Below are 17,480 nucleotides of genomic sequence, written 5' to 3'. Positions count from 1 at the left end.
AAAAAGAAGGAAAATAAAACTTCGCTTCAAACTCTAAAATAAAGGACTGGATAACATATCAAGTCTTTTTAAATGCATGGATGGGCTGGTAAAATAAGAGGGATGATTCCACAGAGCCCAAACCAAAGCAAAACCAGGAACTCAAAAGAGTAAGCAATTTACTAATCTAGTTATTCTCGAGGGATTCTGACTAAACCCCGGAGACCTCATGCTTCCACTTTGATGGCTGCCACAGGGGACAGGTAGGAAAACCCAGTCTGCCTAACGTTGAAAAATTAACCGGAGTCCCTCCCACATAAGGCTAGGCCTGAAAAAGGCTATAATGCACATAGCGATCAATCAGGAATAAATCCCTCTGGACAGAAAGGAACAAGAAAACCTTAAGCATTTTGAAAACGGTGATGGCAAGAAGAGGAAAAATCTCTGAAAAACACAGATATGGAATGCTGTGTCAAAGAACACATAGAAGCAGCTTGAAAATAAAAGCAGAATAGAGAGAATATGAAAACACCTACAGAACTTTCAGTAAGAAAAAATAAGTGAAAGCTAAAACTCAACATTCGAAGTAAAACGCAGCATAGACATAGTGTTAGACAGAACTAATGCACAATGAACTAATCAACTCATTGCAGACAATGAGATAGAAAATATGAAAGAGGAGGCCGGGCGCAGTAGCTCACGCCTGTAATCCCAGCACTTCGGGAGGCTGAGACGGGCAGATCATCTGAGGTCGGGAGTTCGAGACCAGCCTGACCAACATGGAGAAACCCCATCTCTACTAAAAATACAAAATTAGCCAGGCATGGTGGCAAGCACCTGTAATCCCAGCTACTCAGGAGGGTGAGGCAGGAGAATAGCTTGAACCTGGGAGGCAGAGGTGCAGTGAGCTGAGACTGCGCCATTGTACTCCTGCCTGGCAGCCTGGGCAACAGAGCAAGACTCTGTCTCAAAAAAAAAAAAAAAAAAAAAAAAAAGAAAGAGGAGATAAGTAGATTAGATGGTCTAACATACAACTACTTGGAGTTCCAGAAGGTGGCAGAATGAAGGACTGGTCCACTGAACAGATTAATAGCTGAGAAATGTCCAGAACTGATAAAGAACACAAATCTGTAAGTAGAAGTCTAATGAATCAAAAGCAGATACAAAATTATCTACAAGTAGACACATCGTAGTGATATTAATCATATCAAAGACAAAGAATTCCTAAAATCGGCCAAAGGAGAAAAAAAGACAAATTTCACAGAAGCAGTAATTGAATGGTCAGCTTACTTCTTGATATCAACAATGAAAGCAAGAAGACAGTGGAATATCATCAGTGCGTTGAGACAAGAAGTTGCCAACATAAACTGCAAACTCACAAAATTATTTTTTAAGAATGAGGTAAACAGAAACATTGAGACAATTTTTTTTAAAAAAGACCAGAATTACTACACACTCTTAAAGTCAATTAAGTTGAAAATAACAAAAAGATAACTAGGGAAGAAATACATGTTTAGAAATTTGAAAACACCTCCAACAAACCCCAGTTAAAAAAAGACATAATGAAAATTGAAAAATATTTAGAACTGAATGAAGATTTAAAGACTATATATAAAAAACTCAGGCCAGGCATGGTGGCTCATGCCTGTAATCCCAGCACTTTGGGAGGCCAAGGTGGGCAGATCACTTGAGGTCAGGAGTTTGAGACCAGCCTGGTCAACATAGTGAAGCCCTGATTCTATTAAAAATGCAAAAATTAGCCGGGCGTGGTGGCGTGCGCCTGTAATCCCAGCTACTCGGGAAGCTGAGGCAGGAGAATTGCTTGAACCCAGGAGGCGGAGATTACAGTGAGCCGAGATGGTGCCACTGCACTCCAGCGTAGGAGACAGAGCAGGACTCTGTCTTTAAAATACAATACAATACAATAAAATAAAATTATATAAAAAACTTGCAGGATTGAATAAACAAAATGTGGCATATATACACACAAACTTTAATTCTTTAAGAGATGGGGTCTTGCTGTGTTGCCCAGGCTGGAGCACAGTGGCTACTCACAGGCATGATCAGAGGGCAGCACTGTAGCCCTTCAGCTCCTGAACTCAAGCCGCCTGATCAACTCCTCCCACCTGATCCTCCCAAGTAGCTGTACTGAGACTACCGGCACATGCCACCATGCCTGGCTCAGGAATGAAATTCTGATATATACTATTAATAAGAATGAAGCCTGAAAATAATATGCTAAATAAGCCAAACGCAAAAGGACAAATACTGTATGTATATACTTTTAATGGAGATAGGGTCTCACTCTGTCACTCAGGCTGGATTACAATGGCAGGATCAGAGCTCACTGCAGCCTAAACCGCCTGGGCTCCAGTGATCCTCCCACCTCAGCCTCCTAAGTAGCTGGAACTACACGTGCATACCACCATCCCCAGCTAACTTTTAAACTTTTTAGCAGAGACAAGGTCTCACTACGTTGCTCAGGCTGGTCTCGAACTCCTGAGCTCAAGCTATCCTCCCACTTTGGACTCTCAAAGTGCTGGGATGACAGGTGTGAGCTGCCATGTCCGGCCTAACAAATACTGTATTAATTTCACTCAAGTGAGATACTTCACAGTAGTCAAATTCATAGAAAGTAGAATAAAGGTCATTAGAGACTGGGGAAAGTGTAACATGCGGAGTTACGGCTTAATGGATGCAGAATTTCTTTTTTTTGTTTGTTTGTTTTGTTTTCTGAGATGGAGTCTCGCTCTGTAGCCCAGGCTGGAGTGCAGTGTCATGATCTCAGCTCACTGCAAGCTCTGCCTCCCAGGATCAAGTGATTCTCCTGCCTCAGTCTCCCGAGTAGCTGGAACTGCAGGCGCCTACCGCCACGCCCAGCTAATTTTTTGTATTTTTTTTTAGTAGAGACGGGGTTTCACCACGTTAGCCAGGACAGTCTCGATCTCCTGACCTCGTGATCCGCCCGCCTCGGCCTCCCAAAGCACTGGCATTACAGGCATGAGCCACCGTGCCCGGCCAGGATGTGGAATTGCTGCTTGGGATGATGAAAATCCTCTGGAAAAGGATGGTGGTGACGGTTGTACAACACTGAATATACTTAATGCCACCAAATTGTACACCTAAAAATGGTTAAATCATACATTTTACGTTATGTATATTTCACCACCAGCACAACAAAAAACCTTGCTAGGATATGAAGCCCTTACAGCTCTGAATTTTTATTTTTATTATTTTTTTGAGACTGTCACCCAGGCGGGAGTGCAGTGGTGCAGTAACGGCTCACTGCAGCAACCTCCTGGGCTCAGGTGATCCTCCCACCTCAGCCTCCGAGTGGCTGGCACCACAGGCGTGCACCATCATGCCCAGCTAATTTTTGTATTTTCTGTGGAGAAAGGGCCTATGTTGCCCAGGCTGGTCTTGAACTGCTGGGCTCAACTGATCCATCCTCTTCGGCCTCCCAAATTGCTGGGATTACAGGTGTGCACTACAGTGCCCAGCTAGCTCTGAATGTTTACATCAAAAAAGGAGAACTTCCAGCCTGGGTAACATAGCAAGACCCTGTAAAAAACATAAAAGTAGGCCGGGCACGGTGGCTCACACCTGTAATCCCAGCACTTTGGGAGGCCGGGCGCGGTGGATCACTTGAGGTCTGGGAGTTCGAGACCATCCTGGGCAACATGGTGAAACCCTGTCTCTACTAAAAATACAAAAATTAGCCAGGCATGATGAGGCATGCCTGTAATCCCAGTTATTCAAGAGGCTGAGGCAGGAGAATCACTTGAACCCATGAGGAGGAGGCTGCAGTGAGCCAAGATTGCACCCTGCATTCCAGCCTGAGGGACAGAGCAAGACTCCATCTCAAATAAATAAATAAATAAAAATAAAGAATTAGCTGGCCCTGGTGGCTTGCACCTGTAATCTCAGCTACTTGGAAGGCTGAGGCAGGAAGATCACTTGAGCCCAGGAGGTTGGGGTTGTCACTGCACTCCAGCCTTGGCAACAGAGTGAGACCTCGTTTCAAATACATAAATAAATAAAATAAAGGAGAACTAAAAATTAGCGAGTTAAGCATCCAACCTAAGAAGTCCAAAAAAACAGTAAAATAAACCCAAAGAATGTAGGAAGGAAATAATCAAGATAAAAGCAGCAATTACTGAACAGAAGACCAATATACAAAAAAGAGTATCAATAAAGCTAAAAATAGTGTCTTGGGCAAAACTAGTAAAATATCACTGGCAAAATTAATCAAAACAAAGACAGTAAAAAATAAACATGATTAGGAATGAAAAGCAGTTCTGCTGGCATTTAATGAGCAGGGGCCACAGGTATCTGATGTTCTGCAATGTGCTCACAACTCCTCAGTGTCCTACCATGTGTTGATTTATCATTTTAAAACTTATAATGATCTGAACCGAGGACACAATTCTATTTCACACATGAAAATATTTTTCCAGTTTTAGCATACACTGAATTTTCCAGATATGCAACCACTATGTAAACCAAGAGGAGCTTGTACTTTTGCTCAGACTTTACCAAGAAGTTTATTCACAATGTCGGAAATCATGTCACTGGCAATACTGTGCTCATGCTGGTTGAGTCACCAATAGCAGAGTCCATATGATGAGACGGCACTGTGGTCACCCCTATGTATAGAAACAAGTCTCTGGTCACTGCATAATGGCTTTTAGTATAGTTGTGATCAAGTATTTACAAATAAAAACATGTATTTCAGCCGGGCACAGTGGCTCACGCCTGTAATCCCAGCACTTTGGGAGGCCGAGGTGGGCGGATCACAAGGTCAGGAGATCGAGACCATCCTGGCTAACATGGTGAAACCCCGTCTCTACTAAAAGTACAAAAAAAAAAATTAGCCTGGCATGGTGGCGGGCACCTGTAGTCCCAGCCGCTGGGGAGGCTGAGGCAGGAGAATGGCGTGAACCCGGGAGGCGGAGCTTGCAGTGAGCCAAGATCGTGCCACTACACTCCAGCCTGGGTGACAGAGCAAGACTCCGTCTCAAACAAACAAACAAATAAACAAACAAAAACATGTATTTCATTATAAATTGCTTGCTTTTTATTTTATTTTTTCTCTTATAGTCAGGGCATTACATTGATTTTTTCCTCCTAAAATTCTGTGAGGATGGGTTTAATAATCTACAATTTTCATGTCATAGGAAAGCAACATAACATAGTGTTTAGGAGTACCGACTATATATATACTTTTTGACCCATATATCCCATTTCTAAAAATCTATCCAAAGGATATACTCACAAAAATGCAAAAAGATATATGCACTAGGCTGTTATTGTAGCATTATCAGTAGCAGCAAAAGACTGGAAGTTAACTAAACAGCCACAAATAGGGGAATGGCTCAACTAACTACACAACACTCTATACTAAAGAATTTTGAAGCTATAAAAACAAACGAGAAAATCACTCTATATACTGCCATGGAGTAATCTCCAGGATATATGAAGTGAAAACCAGTTGGAAGAAAAAAAAAATATATAGGATGCTATCATTTACCAAAAGAGATGGGGGGAAGAAGGTATATCAATACACACATATACACACACACGTGGGTGTACTTGTTTCTATTTTTTTAAATGGAAGAACCACAATTTTTTCCCAGCTTTACTGAGGTATAATCGACAAAACTGCATATATTCAACATGATGATTTGATATACATATATACTGTGCAATAGTTATCACAATCAAATCAAGACATCCATCACCATCTGTAGTTACCGCATGGGTCGGGGGTGGGGTTGACAGAGGAACCATAATTTTAAAAAATAGTTACTTTGGGAGAGATGGGACTAAGTTAAAACCTAGATTTCTCTGAATATATATTTTTTGTATATTCGCTTTTGGAACTCTGTAAATTATATAAAATCCCCAGCTTATGAAGAATGAACAACACTGCTTGTAGTAAGATAGCCATCCACTGATCACTTAAGAAAATCCTTGTACTTTTTTGCTTTGTAGACGACATATGCACCTTATTTACATTTACAATTAAATGAAGACCAAATACGGAACAGAATTGAATGTAAACTGGCACTGATTCTGTCCTTACATCTTAGAGATTATGGTATCTATAATGGTAACTTTTTGTATTATACGTATTACACAGTTAGCAAACACTCATTAACCAGATTATGACCAGGTTATTAGCTCTATTATTTATAGGTTATGCCTCTATTATTAGCTACTATGATGTATCATATTTCCTCTGCTGAACTCTACTCTTTGTGAGAAGGTACTGATTTTTGAGAGGATGAGAAAATATAAAAATTAAAATTCAAAAAAGAGGCCAGGAGCGTTGGCTCATGTCTGTAATCTCAGCACTTTGGGAGGTCAAGGCAGGCGGATCATGAGATCAGGAGTTCGAGACCAACCTGGCCAGCATGGTGAACCCTCATCTCTACTAAAAGCACAAAAACTAGGTGGGCATGGTGGCGCTCGCTTGTAATTCCAGCTACTCAGGAGACTGAGGTAGAATCGCTTGACCCCGGGAGGTGGAGCTTGCAGTGAGCTGAGATCATGCCACTGCACTCCAGCCTGGGCAACAGAGCAAGACTCCGTCTAAAAAAAAAAAAGAAGATACTAATTTTATAGCTCTTTTTATTCTCAAGGAGCACCTAGCAAAGTGTTATATACATCATAGAAACTCAAAATGTGTTTTTCAAATAAACAATGTTAGCCAGTCCAGGCAAATAAACTACTGCCACTTACCAAGCTGCATACTGAAAGCCAAATCACTCTTCCTTTTAGTGCCTTTATTTAACCACCAATATAACGGAGAAATACCTGTATTATCCATTCTCACAGTGATGACAAATAATGAACACATACATAAGAATATGTCCAACCTCAGACATCAATGAAATGTAAATTAAGGCCACTAGCAGATACCATTTTACACCTTCTACGTTGGCAAAAAACAAGAAGGCTGATTCAAATCAAGTGTTACCAGGAATACGGCACAAAGAGAATTCTTATATACGGCTGGCAGGAGTATAAACTGGCAAAACTACTTTAGAAAATTTGGGAGGCTGGATGCGGTGGCTCGCACCTGTAATCTGTCACTCAGGAGGTGGAGGCGGGGGATTGCTTGAGGCCGGGAGTTGCAGCCCAGCCTGGCCAACATGGCAAAACCCCGTCTCTACTAAAAATGCAAAAAAATCAGATGAGCGTGGTGGTGGGCGCCTGTAATCCCAGCTACTCAGGAGGCTGAGGCAAAAGAATCGCTTGAACTCGGGAGGCAAAGGTTACAGTGAGCTGAGATCACGCCACTGCACTCCAGCCTGGGTGACAGAGTGAGACCCTGTCTCAAAAAACAAAACAAAACAAAAAAAAGGCCAGGCATGGTGGCTTATGCCTGTAATCCCAGCACTTTGGGAGGCTAAGGCGGGTGAATCATGAGGTCAGGAGATCGAGACCATCCTGGCTAACATGGTGAAACCCCGTCTCTACTAAAAATACAAAAAATTAGCCGGGCGCGGTGGCAGGCGCCTGTAGTGCCAGCTACTCTGGAGGCTGAGGCAGGAGAATGGCATGAACCCGGGAGGCAGAGCTTGCAGTGAGCCGTGATCGTGCCACACCACTGCACTCCAGCCTGGGGGACAGAGCCTGGCCAGACACCTTTTATCAAGCAATTCACACTAGATCTCTTTGTAGACAGTGGATCTCAGTGCCTTTCCTTTCTTTCTATAGAAAATAGACAACAAAACTTGCCTATATTCTATTTGCACAGATACTATTTTGCAAGGAAAATAGTAAGCAATCTTCAATTTAAAAAATCTACTCATAAGCTCTGTCTCTCCAATACTTTTTACTGTCATGTGACCTCTGCTCCGTCTCTGAGCTCCTACAGCAGTTAATACCATTCTCCTGCCAGTTACTGATCTAGTGCCTCTGCACTCCAAATTCATCCTTTCTGTCCATTCTGAAAATGGATCTGAGGCCTTTAAGCAGTTTTCCCTTGCCAGGGCATGATGCTAAGCTTTGTCGATATAGGGCGCTGGAGAGACATCACAGAAGAAAAGGAGTTTTGCTTCCTGGTTCCAGTTGTCACAAGACTCCTGATGGGCAGGCAGCTCCCCCAGCATCAGACTCCAATAGGGGAAGGTGGCCAGCAGCACTGAGTCTACTGGAACAGGGAGCCACCCCACATGCTCTTTTTGGGCAGTTTTGTATCAGAGTTAACAATTCTTTTTGGCACCCTAAAGGGCAGATGTCCAACAACTTTGGCCAACAAAGAACCGTTAAATGGCAGAAACGTCTCTGCCATTCAGTGATTTACAACCATGCTCTCTCCAATAAGGTCTGGATCTCAGCTCTGGGGAAAGGAAGAGCTTTTTCCCAGGCAGGGGGAGGGGGGTTTATCTCAGCCTTGGGCGTAGTAGCTGCTTCTTACTTTTGCTATTCCAATGTTCTTTAGAGCTCTATTTATTTATTTTTACTGGCTAATCCCTCATTACTCAATTACCCTGTTACAGTCAGTCAATTATGTGTTTTTTTCTTGTTCAAATTACTGTATGGCTTCTCTCTCCTGATTGGACCGAGAATGATACAGTCCCATCCATCCATATAGTACTTGCACACTTCCTTGAAATTCAGTCACCTGGCTTCTAACTTTTCTTCTTCTTTTTTTTGGGGGGGACGGAGTTTCACTCTTGTTGCCCAGGCTGTAGTGCAATGGCATGATCTCGGCTCACTGCAACCTCTGCCCCCCGGGTTAAAGCGGTTCTCCTGCCTCAGCCTTACCGAGTAGCTGGGATTACAGGTATGCGCAACCACACCCGGCTAATTTTGTATTTTTAGTAGAGACAGGGTTTCTCCATGTTGGTCAGACTGGTCTCGAACTCCTGATCTCAGGTGATCCATCTGCCCCGGCCTCCCCAGGTGCTGGGATTACAGGCGTGAGCCACCGTGCCCGGCCCTAACTTTTCTTTTTTCTACAAGATTATAAACTGGCTGGCAGGTAACACTTTCCATACATCTCTGAACCTATCTGACACTATCTAACATGCTTTTAACACAGAGGCACCAACGAACATTTAAACTCACACTTTGAATCATGACTCATAAATATCCTATACACCTTCAGTAGTTTAAGGCCCTTATAAACAAGTAAACACTTTCTAATGACACACCTTGTTTCAGAATCTTCACCAGCAAAGCACAAATAATTTGGACAGCATAAGAATGCATCCTGGGGCCAGGCACGGTGGCTCACGCTTGTAATCCCAGCACTTTGGGAGGCCGAGGCAGGCGGATCACGAGGTCAGGAGATCGAGACCACGGTGAAACCCTGTCTCTACTAAAAATACAAAAAGTTAGCCAGGCGTGGTGGCGGGCGCCTGTAGTCCCAGCTACTCGGAGAGGCTGAGGCAGGAGAATGGCGTGAACCCGGGAGGCAGAGCTTGCAGTGAGCCGAGATTGCACCACTGCACTCCAGCCTGAGCGACAGAGAGAGACTCCGTCTCAAAAAAAAAAAAAAAAAAAGAATGCATCCTTATGCATTCAAATTCCTCAAACTCACAGACCAGTCATGGTTAAAGGCCCATAATGCGGCTGCACATGAATGATGCCTACTTATCACTGTAGAAATATGAACAATGAGGTAAGAAATTATGCTCAGAGTCCGGGTGCGGTGGTTCACACCTGTAATCCCAGCACTTTGGGAAGCTGAGGCAGGCAGATCACCTGAGGTCAGGGGTTCAAGACCAGCCTGGCCAACATGGAGAAACCCTGTCTCTACTAAAAATACAGAAATTAGCTGGGTGTGGTGGTGGGCACCTACAATCCCAGCTACTCAGGAGGCTGAGGCAGGAGAATTGCTTGAGCCCGGGAGGCGGAGGTTGCAGTGAGCTGAGATCGTGCCAGTGCGCTCCAGCCTGGGCAACAGAGCAAGACGCTATCTCAAAACAAACAAACAAAAAACTGAAAATAACCCAGGTGTGTACCATTCCAGCTACTTAGGAGGCTGAGGCAGGAGAATCACTTGAGCCCAGGAGTTCAGTACTAGCCTGGACAATATAGAAGACCCTGTCTCTTTCACCCACACAGCGGAATACCATTTGACTGTAAAAGGAATGAAGTACTGAGAGATGCCACAGCATGGATGGACCTTGAAAACACTGTGTTAAATCAAAGAAACCAGTCACGAAAGACCACATATTGTAGCATTCCATTCATGAGACAAAAAATAGATTAGTGGTTTTTTGGGGCCGGCGGGGAGATGACATAAGGAGTGACTGCTATTCAGTGCAGTATTTCTCTCTGAGGTGATGTAAATATTCTGTAATTAGATAGTGGGGATGGCTGTATAACTTTGTGAGCACACTTAAAAACCCACTTAACTGGCTGGGCACAGTGGCTCACACCTGTAATCCCAGCACTTTGGGAGGCTGAGGCGGGCAGATCATGAGGTCAGGAGTTCAAGACCAGCCTGGCCAGTATGGTGAAACCCCATCTCTACTAAAAATACAAAAATTAGCTGGGCGTGGTGGTGCGCGCCTGTAGTCCCAGCTACTCGGGAGGCTGAGGCAGAAGAATCGCTTGAACCTGGGAGGCAGAGGTTGCAGAGAGCCGAGATCACGCCACTGCACTCCAGCCTCCAGCCTGGGTGACAGAGCAAGACTCTATCTCAAAAAAAAAAAAAAAAAAAACAAAAAAAAAACCCAATACCTTAAAGGGTGAATTTTACTGTATATGAATTTTACTGTATATGAGTATCTGTTTTTTAAAATTTAAGGAATTTTTAAGGAAAAGAAAGAAATGAATTGGGCCAAACATAGATGCAGAGAGCAAGAGAAATTGACCTGAAACCGAGCCACAGGCAAGGATGAAAAGTTTGCCTCTGGTGAAGAAGAAACTTGAAGGAATACGCCAGAGGCTCCCAGGGCAATGCAAAAAAAGAGTTCTAGAAATAATTTGAAGAGTGGAAGCATCACTGGGATAATCAGGCAGTCTCTCAATGAGACTACTTTGAGGGTGACAAAAACCATTTATAGTATTTGCTGTGTTCAGGAAAAGATCACTTCAACGACCTCACAGCCATGCCTCCTACCTTCTATGCTTACTCTTCATGTCTGACAAAAAGGCTGATGACAGGCATCTGGATTATTTACTCTGCTAGTAATATTTCTATCCAGTGACAGAAAAGTATGAGAATAAAAATGTGTAGTTTTTCCATTTTTAAGAAATTAACATCCTTGGAAGGGTGTGGTGGCTCACACCTGTACTGCCAGCACTTTGGGACACTGAGGTGGCCAGATCACTTGAGGTCAGGAGTTCAAGACCAGCCTGGGCAACATGACGAAACTGTGTCTCTACTAAAAACATATAAAATTCAGCCAGGCGTGATCATGAGTGCCTGCTGCCCCAGCTACTCAGGAGGCTGAGGCATCAGAATCGCCCGAACCAGGAGGTGGAGGCTGCTGTGAGCCCTGATAGAGCCAGGGTGCACTCCACCCTGGGCAATGGAGCGAGACACTGTCTCAAAATAAAATAAAATAAAATAAAAATACTATCACTTCATTCTCCTACTTAAAACCTTCTCATGGGCCGGGCGCAGTGGCTCACGCCTGTAATCCCAGCACTTTGGGAGGCCGAGGTGGGTGGATCATGAGGTCAGGAGATCGAGACCACGGTGAAACCCCGTCTCTACTAAAAAAAATACAAAAAATTAGCCGGGCGTGGTGGCGGGCGCCTGTAGTCCCAGCTACTTGGAGAGGCTGAGGCAGGAGAATGGCGTGAACCCGGGAGGCGGAGCTTGCAGTGAGCCGAGATTGCGCCACTGCACTCCAGCCTGGGCGACAGAGTGAGACTCCGTCTCAAAAAAAAAAAAAAAAAAAAAAAACCTTCTCATGGTTCTTAAGGTAAAGCCCAATAGTGCATGCATCATCAGGCTCCTGTCTAACTTTCTAGACTCATCTCATTTTAGTCTTTCCCTCTTCAGGCTTTAAGTTTTTTCTATTCTTACTGTTTCTTTAATTGCCACCTGAAGCTTTCACACATGACCTCCCCAGACACAGGACTTTTAGTGCTAAAACCAGAAAAGCCGTGGACAAACCAGAATGAACTGATGACTCTACTTTCTGCCCACCACCTCCACCTGGCAAACACCTACTTTAAGTACTAGCTTAAATGTCATTCTCTCAGGAAACCTCTGACACCTCTTCATTGCCACAAGTGTTGGTTTATTTCCTTTTATCTCAACATTCATCACAATGGATTTGTTTTTTTAATGCCTGTCTTCTCTAACTACATATAAACTCCACAAGCATGGACCCAGTGAGTATCTATCTCGTTGACCATGACATCACCATCACACTGAACACTGTTTAGCCCAGAGTAGGTGATGAGTCATTATTTCTTGAATGAATAAATCAGTGAATGAAAGGATTTCATCTGTGACAGCATCAGAACGAAAGGGTTTTTTCTTCTTTAGGCTAGTGGAGACCCAGGCAAGTTTGAAGATACATTCACTATTCTATCTCTTTTAAGGTCACTATTCTAGAAACTAAGACAAATGCTCCATTTACCTTGTTCATCACAACCGATAAAACTGACCCAGAAACCTCATCCCTTAAGCACCGTATGTTCAAGATGAGACCCCAGTTCATTAGTCTAAACTCTCACTATTCAATCTCTAACGGTAGCAGATCATCTTCCTAACCAGAAGATGGGATTCCAGGCAACAGCAACAGTAAGTATGACGCAGCTCATGAAACAGGAAGGAGATCACAGGGCACAGGCAGCGAGCAGTGGGAAATAAAACTAGGCTGAGTGGGGCCAGAATGGTGCAGGTGCTGGGCAATAGGAAGCAGCTGGAAATTTGAGGGGTTTGGTGTTAATAGTTTTTTCTATTCTTATGTAATAAAAGTAGTACATGATGAGCACAAGAACCTCAAACCAGAATAAAGTCTAAAAGAAAAAAAGAATAACCCTAAGTCCACTTCTCAGAGACACCTGTTTTTGATATTTTCACACCAGAAGTTACTAAGCAGGGAAATGACGTGGATGAAAAAATAACAGAAACTCTTCGTAAATCTCTCCTGTTGGATACAGTGAGTTCTAGATTTCTCTTCAAAGAACCAGTATTGTCCTCCATTTTAAAGTTTAACTTCTGTGTAGTTTCAGTAAACAACCTTTTCCACCAGTTTTAATCAGTAGTTCACATCTGTTCCCCCAGTCACCTGCTCCAACCTGACTCATCCCAGTCACCTGCTTTGACCTGAGTCACCCCTGGTCACCTGCTCTGACCTAAGTCACCTTGAGCTACCTGTTCCTAACTGTCCTTCCCACTAAACTACTCACCCTGCCACTCTGGCTCATACCCCTGGTCTCTTTAAAATAGCCAATCGGAATTAGCTTAGATGGTGCGGTCCAACCCTAGCCAACAGGGGAACGACACAACAATAGGGGCTACCTGTGTCAGGAATAAGAACCCCTTCCCCTCCCTTGTTCAGGTGTGCTGTCACCATTGTTACATCTGTGAGGAGCACCCTTTCTGCAGCAAGTAAAATTGCCTTGCTGAGAAAGTTAAATTTATGTTGAGTGTTATTTCTTTGCAGCACTGAGGAATAAGCATTTTCTTTTCTTTTTTTTTTTTTTTTTGAGATGGAGTCTTGCTCTGTCACCCAGGCTAGAGTGCAGTGGCACAATCTCAGCTCACTGCAATCTCCCTCCCGGGTTCAAGCGATTCTTCTGCCTCAGCCTCCTGAGTAGCTGGGACTACAGGTGTGTGCCACCATGCCTGGCTAATTTTTGTATTTTTAGTACAGACAAGGTTTCACCATATTGGGCAGGCTGGTCTCGAACTCCTGACCTCGTGATCCTCCCACCTCGGCCTCCCAAAGTGCTGGGATTACAGGCATGAGCCACCGCACCTGGCCCAAGCATTTTATTTCTAATACTCCTAATTTATTCATTCATTCAAATATTTATTAAGTGCCTCAAAGAGTTAAGTCTCAGTTTGGAGCTCACAAATAACGACTACTCTGAAATGAGTTAAGCTGCTGACAGGGCCCAGTGGAACGCATTGGAAGGGGGGACCCAGAGCTCCTATTTAGATGAGAGTAATCAGGCAAAAAAAAAAACCCAGAATTGCTTTTTGAAGGATGAAAAGGAATTTGTCAGGCAAAGAAAAAGAGGAAGGTATCTGTATACAGAGGACACAGGGAGTGTAAAGGCATTTTGTAATTCAAATGTGATCCTTTTTTCTCTTTTTCTTCTTCCCCTTGGCTTTCACTCAATCACCACATTAAAAAACTGAAACAATGACAAAGCATAAAGGAAGTCAAGTGGCGAGGCTCAGAAAATGCTTCAAAACTGCCTGACAGTAGGGAACAGGGACAGAACAAGTCAGCAACAAGAAAGATTACTTAAAAAGTTGGAAGAAGGGGCCGGGTACAGTGGCTCACACCTGTAATCCCTGCACTTTGGGAGGCCGAGGCAGATGGATCATGAGGTCAAGAGTTCAACACCAGTCAGATCAACACAGTGAAACCCCATCTCTACTGAAAATACAAAAATTAGCCGGGCATGGTGGCGCTCGCCTGTAATCCCAGCTACTAAGGAGGCTGAGGCAGGAGAATGGCCTGAACCCGGGAGGCGGAGGTTGCAGTGAGCCAAGATCATGCCACTGCACTCCAGGCTGGCAACAAAGTGGGACTCTGTCTCAAAAAAAAAAAAAAAAAAAAAAAAAGTCTGGGTGCAGTGGCTCACGCCTGTAATCCCAAAACTTTGGGAGGCCGAGGCAGGTGGATCACCTAAGGTCAGGAATTCGAGACCAGCCTGACCAACGTGGAGAAACCCCATCTCTACTAAAAATACAAAATTAGCTGGGCGTGGGATTATACATACCTATAATCCCAGCTACTCAGGAGGCTGAGGCAGGAGAACCACTTGAACCTGGGAGGTAGAGGTTGCAGAGGGCCAAGATTGTGCCATTGCACTCCAGCCTGGGCAACAAGAGCCAAACTCCATCTCAAAAAAAAAAAAAAAAAAAAAAAAAAAGTCGGAAGAAGAAATGTGTAAACACTCTGAAGTCTAGTTTTTCCTAGTTTTGGCCATGAACCCCAAATAGCAATTCAAAATGGAAAAATGGGGAGGGAGGGTCCATAGACATATGAAAAATTTTCAGCCTCACTAGATTTATCAAACAGATGCAAAATGGAACAAGATACCATTCTCCTACTACCAAAGTGAAAATTATCAATCTGAGGTAAAATCTTTTATTGAAAGATGAAGGTCAAGACTGATGTTACTACTTAAGTGATTACCTAAGTTTCAAAAAATTGGAACAGGTTTACTCTAGTAAATAATGCTATCAAATCAGAAATCTCCAATGTAGTCTGTCCCAAATCTCCACCAATACAATTTATATGAGATCTTTGAAGGATTTCAACTAGCTTTAAGGTCAACCATACCGCAAAAAGACTCGTGACCCAGCCATGCTCTGCCTCATAAAACAAAGTTCAACCATCTGCCTAAAAGAACATATGAAGATACCTTGTCTCTCTCCACTAGCCATCCCTTTATTTGGAGACTCAGAGTCGGCTTTGAAGAATCAAGGCAGAATCAAGAATTGGTCAGCCACTCCTTGCTACACAGAGGCAGTTTTTGTGGCAGCCACAGTTCCTTATCTTCTCTGGTCTCTCAACATACATTCAGGGAGACTACCTGGCGCAAATTCCAGAAAGCAAACCAGGAAGTGTGTGTCTGCACCTGTGTGCAGGTAAGGTTCCAGCAGGGCTGCGTAAGGGCAGGAAACCCTGAATGGACACACTGCTTCCTGGGAGGTTTAGTGAAGTAACAAGGAGAGTGTTATGTTGTGGGTATAAGATCAGAATCAGAAAACCCATAACGGCAGCACATGCTAGGAATCAGGGCCACTCTCATACATCAGTTCAGACTCACACAGACAGAAACAGGGTAGGGTAAGATCCTACTACCCTAGCCCAGAGTACCATATGAAGAGGAATGTCTGTTAATCACTGGAAATCAGGCTGGGAGCTGTGTATTTATCCCTCGGAAATACATCTGAGAAGTGGTTTCATCAGAACTCCAGTCCCCTGCAGAGGCAAGTAAAACCCACACACCTCTGACAAACGCACATCAGATAGGACAGAACAGTTACTGCTCAATGATAACCAGTAAGAAATCCAGCACTGACCCTAACAACAAAAGAAAACCACAAGGAAGATTACCCTTCACACAAAAGCAGAACCTAACTTACAAGGTAAATTACTTCAGGAACTTGCAGTCACAATCTGGCAAACTACACAAAACGGGAGTATATGGAGAGAAGAGACCAGGATGAGATAATTTAAGAAAAGTGAGATCAATTTTAAAAGGATACTAAGAAATTAAGATTGCAATAGCAGAAATAAAGCCAACATTAGAAGTGAAAAAGAAAAATCAAACTAGTGATAAAAAAGGGCAAACTTCTGAGCAGTTCACGTAGAGGACAGAAATGGTGAGCCAACCTAATAATTACATGCGTTTTCAAGGAAGGAAACAGAACAACTGAAACAAAAGTAATCACCAAAAGTATTACTGGAAATTTTTTTAAAGAGCACCAAGTACAAAGATCATAAGGAACTAATGTTTCAGGCAACATTAGTGAACATGTACAAGACAGAATCTGTCAAAATATTTTTAAAAAAAGAAAAAGGAAAATTCCTACCACCATCCAGGCACAGGAAAAAAACAAAATGATTAATGCAAGGCGACAGAACAACATCAACAGAATTTCTGAGGGAAGTTAGCAATCTAAATCATTAAATGTGGCTTCCAGGTACTCCTAGTGAAAATACTACCTGAAAACGTACACTAGATGATGTACATGACTAATGAATTTAAATGTAAAACTGAGAAAGCTGGCAATGAGCAATGAATTCACATAAATAAGGTTTAAGTAACTTGTGTTAATACTAAATGTAATTACCGAGATAAAAGAAATAATTAGGCCAGGTGTGGTGGCTCTCACCTGTAATCCCAGCACTTAGGGAGGCTGGGGCAGGAGGATAGGATCACTTGAGCCCAGAAATTAGGCGGGTGTGGTGGCATGCGCCTGTAGTCCCAGCTACTCAGGCGGCTGAGATAGGAGGACTGCGTGAAAGACTGCAGCAAGCTGAGGTTGCACCACTGCAGTCCAAACTGGGCAACCTTCTTATATCTGAAGATTATAAGATTTTTTTCTCAGGCCCAGCGTGGTGGCTCAGGCCTGCAATCCCAGCACTTTGGGAGGCCATGGCGGGTGGATCACGAGGTCAGGAGATCGAGACCATCCTGGCCCACATGATGAAACTTCGTCTCTACTAAAAATACAAAAATTAGCTGGGCGTGGTGGTGGGTGCCTGTAATCCTAGCTACTCAGGAGGCTGAGGCAGGAGAATCTCTTGAACTCGGGAGGTGGAAGTTGCAGTGAACCCAGATTGCACCACTGCACACCAGCCTGAGTGACACAGGGAGAC

The 17,480-nt window shown here is 43.5% G+C and overlaps 1 protein-coding gene across 2 annotated transcripts in view; it reads right to left on the bottom strand.

Moving 5' to 3' along the window:
• PAK2 (p21 (RAC1) activated kinase 2) overlaps positions 1-17,480 on the bottom strand; it is a 91,059-nt gene that overhangs the window by 59,842 nt on the left and 13,737 nt on the right. Inside the window, exon 1 of one of the 2 annotated variants that reach the window (XM_030823024.1) lies at positions 14,866-14,885. The exons of the other annotated variant lie outside the window; for it this stretch is intronic. The gene's annotated coding sequence lies outside the window, so the exon portion shown is untranslated. Of the gene's footprint in view, positions 1-14,865; positions 14,886-17,480 lie in introns of those variants that run through there. 2 annotated transcript variants of the gene reach the window in all.

This window comes from Nomascus leucogenys, chromosome 11 (assembly GCF_006542625.1).
Source record: "Nomascus leucogenys isolate Asia chromosome 11, Asia_NLE_v1, whole genome shotgun sequence".
NCBI lineage: Eukaryota > Metazoa > Chordata > Mammalia > Primates > Hylobatidae > Nomascus > Nomascus leucogenys.
Note: the sequence above shows the minus strand (reverse complement) of the source record. Positions and strands in the feature narration are given on the sequence as shown.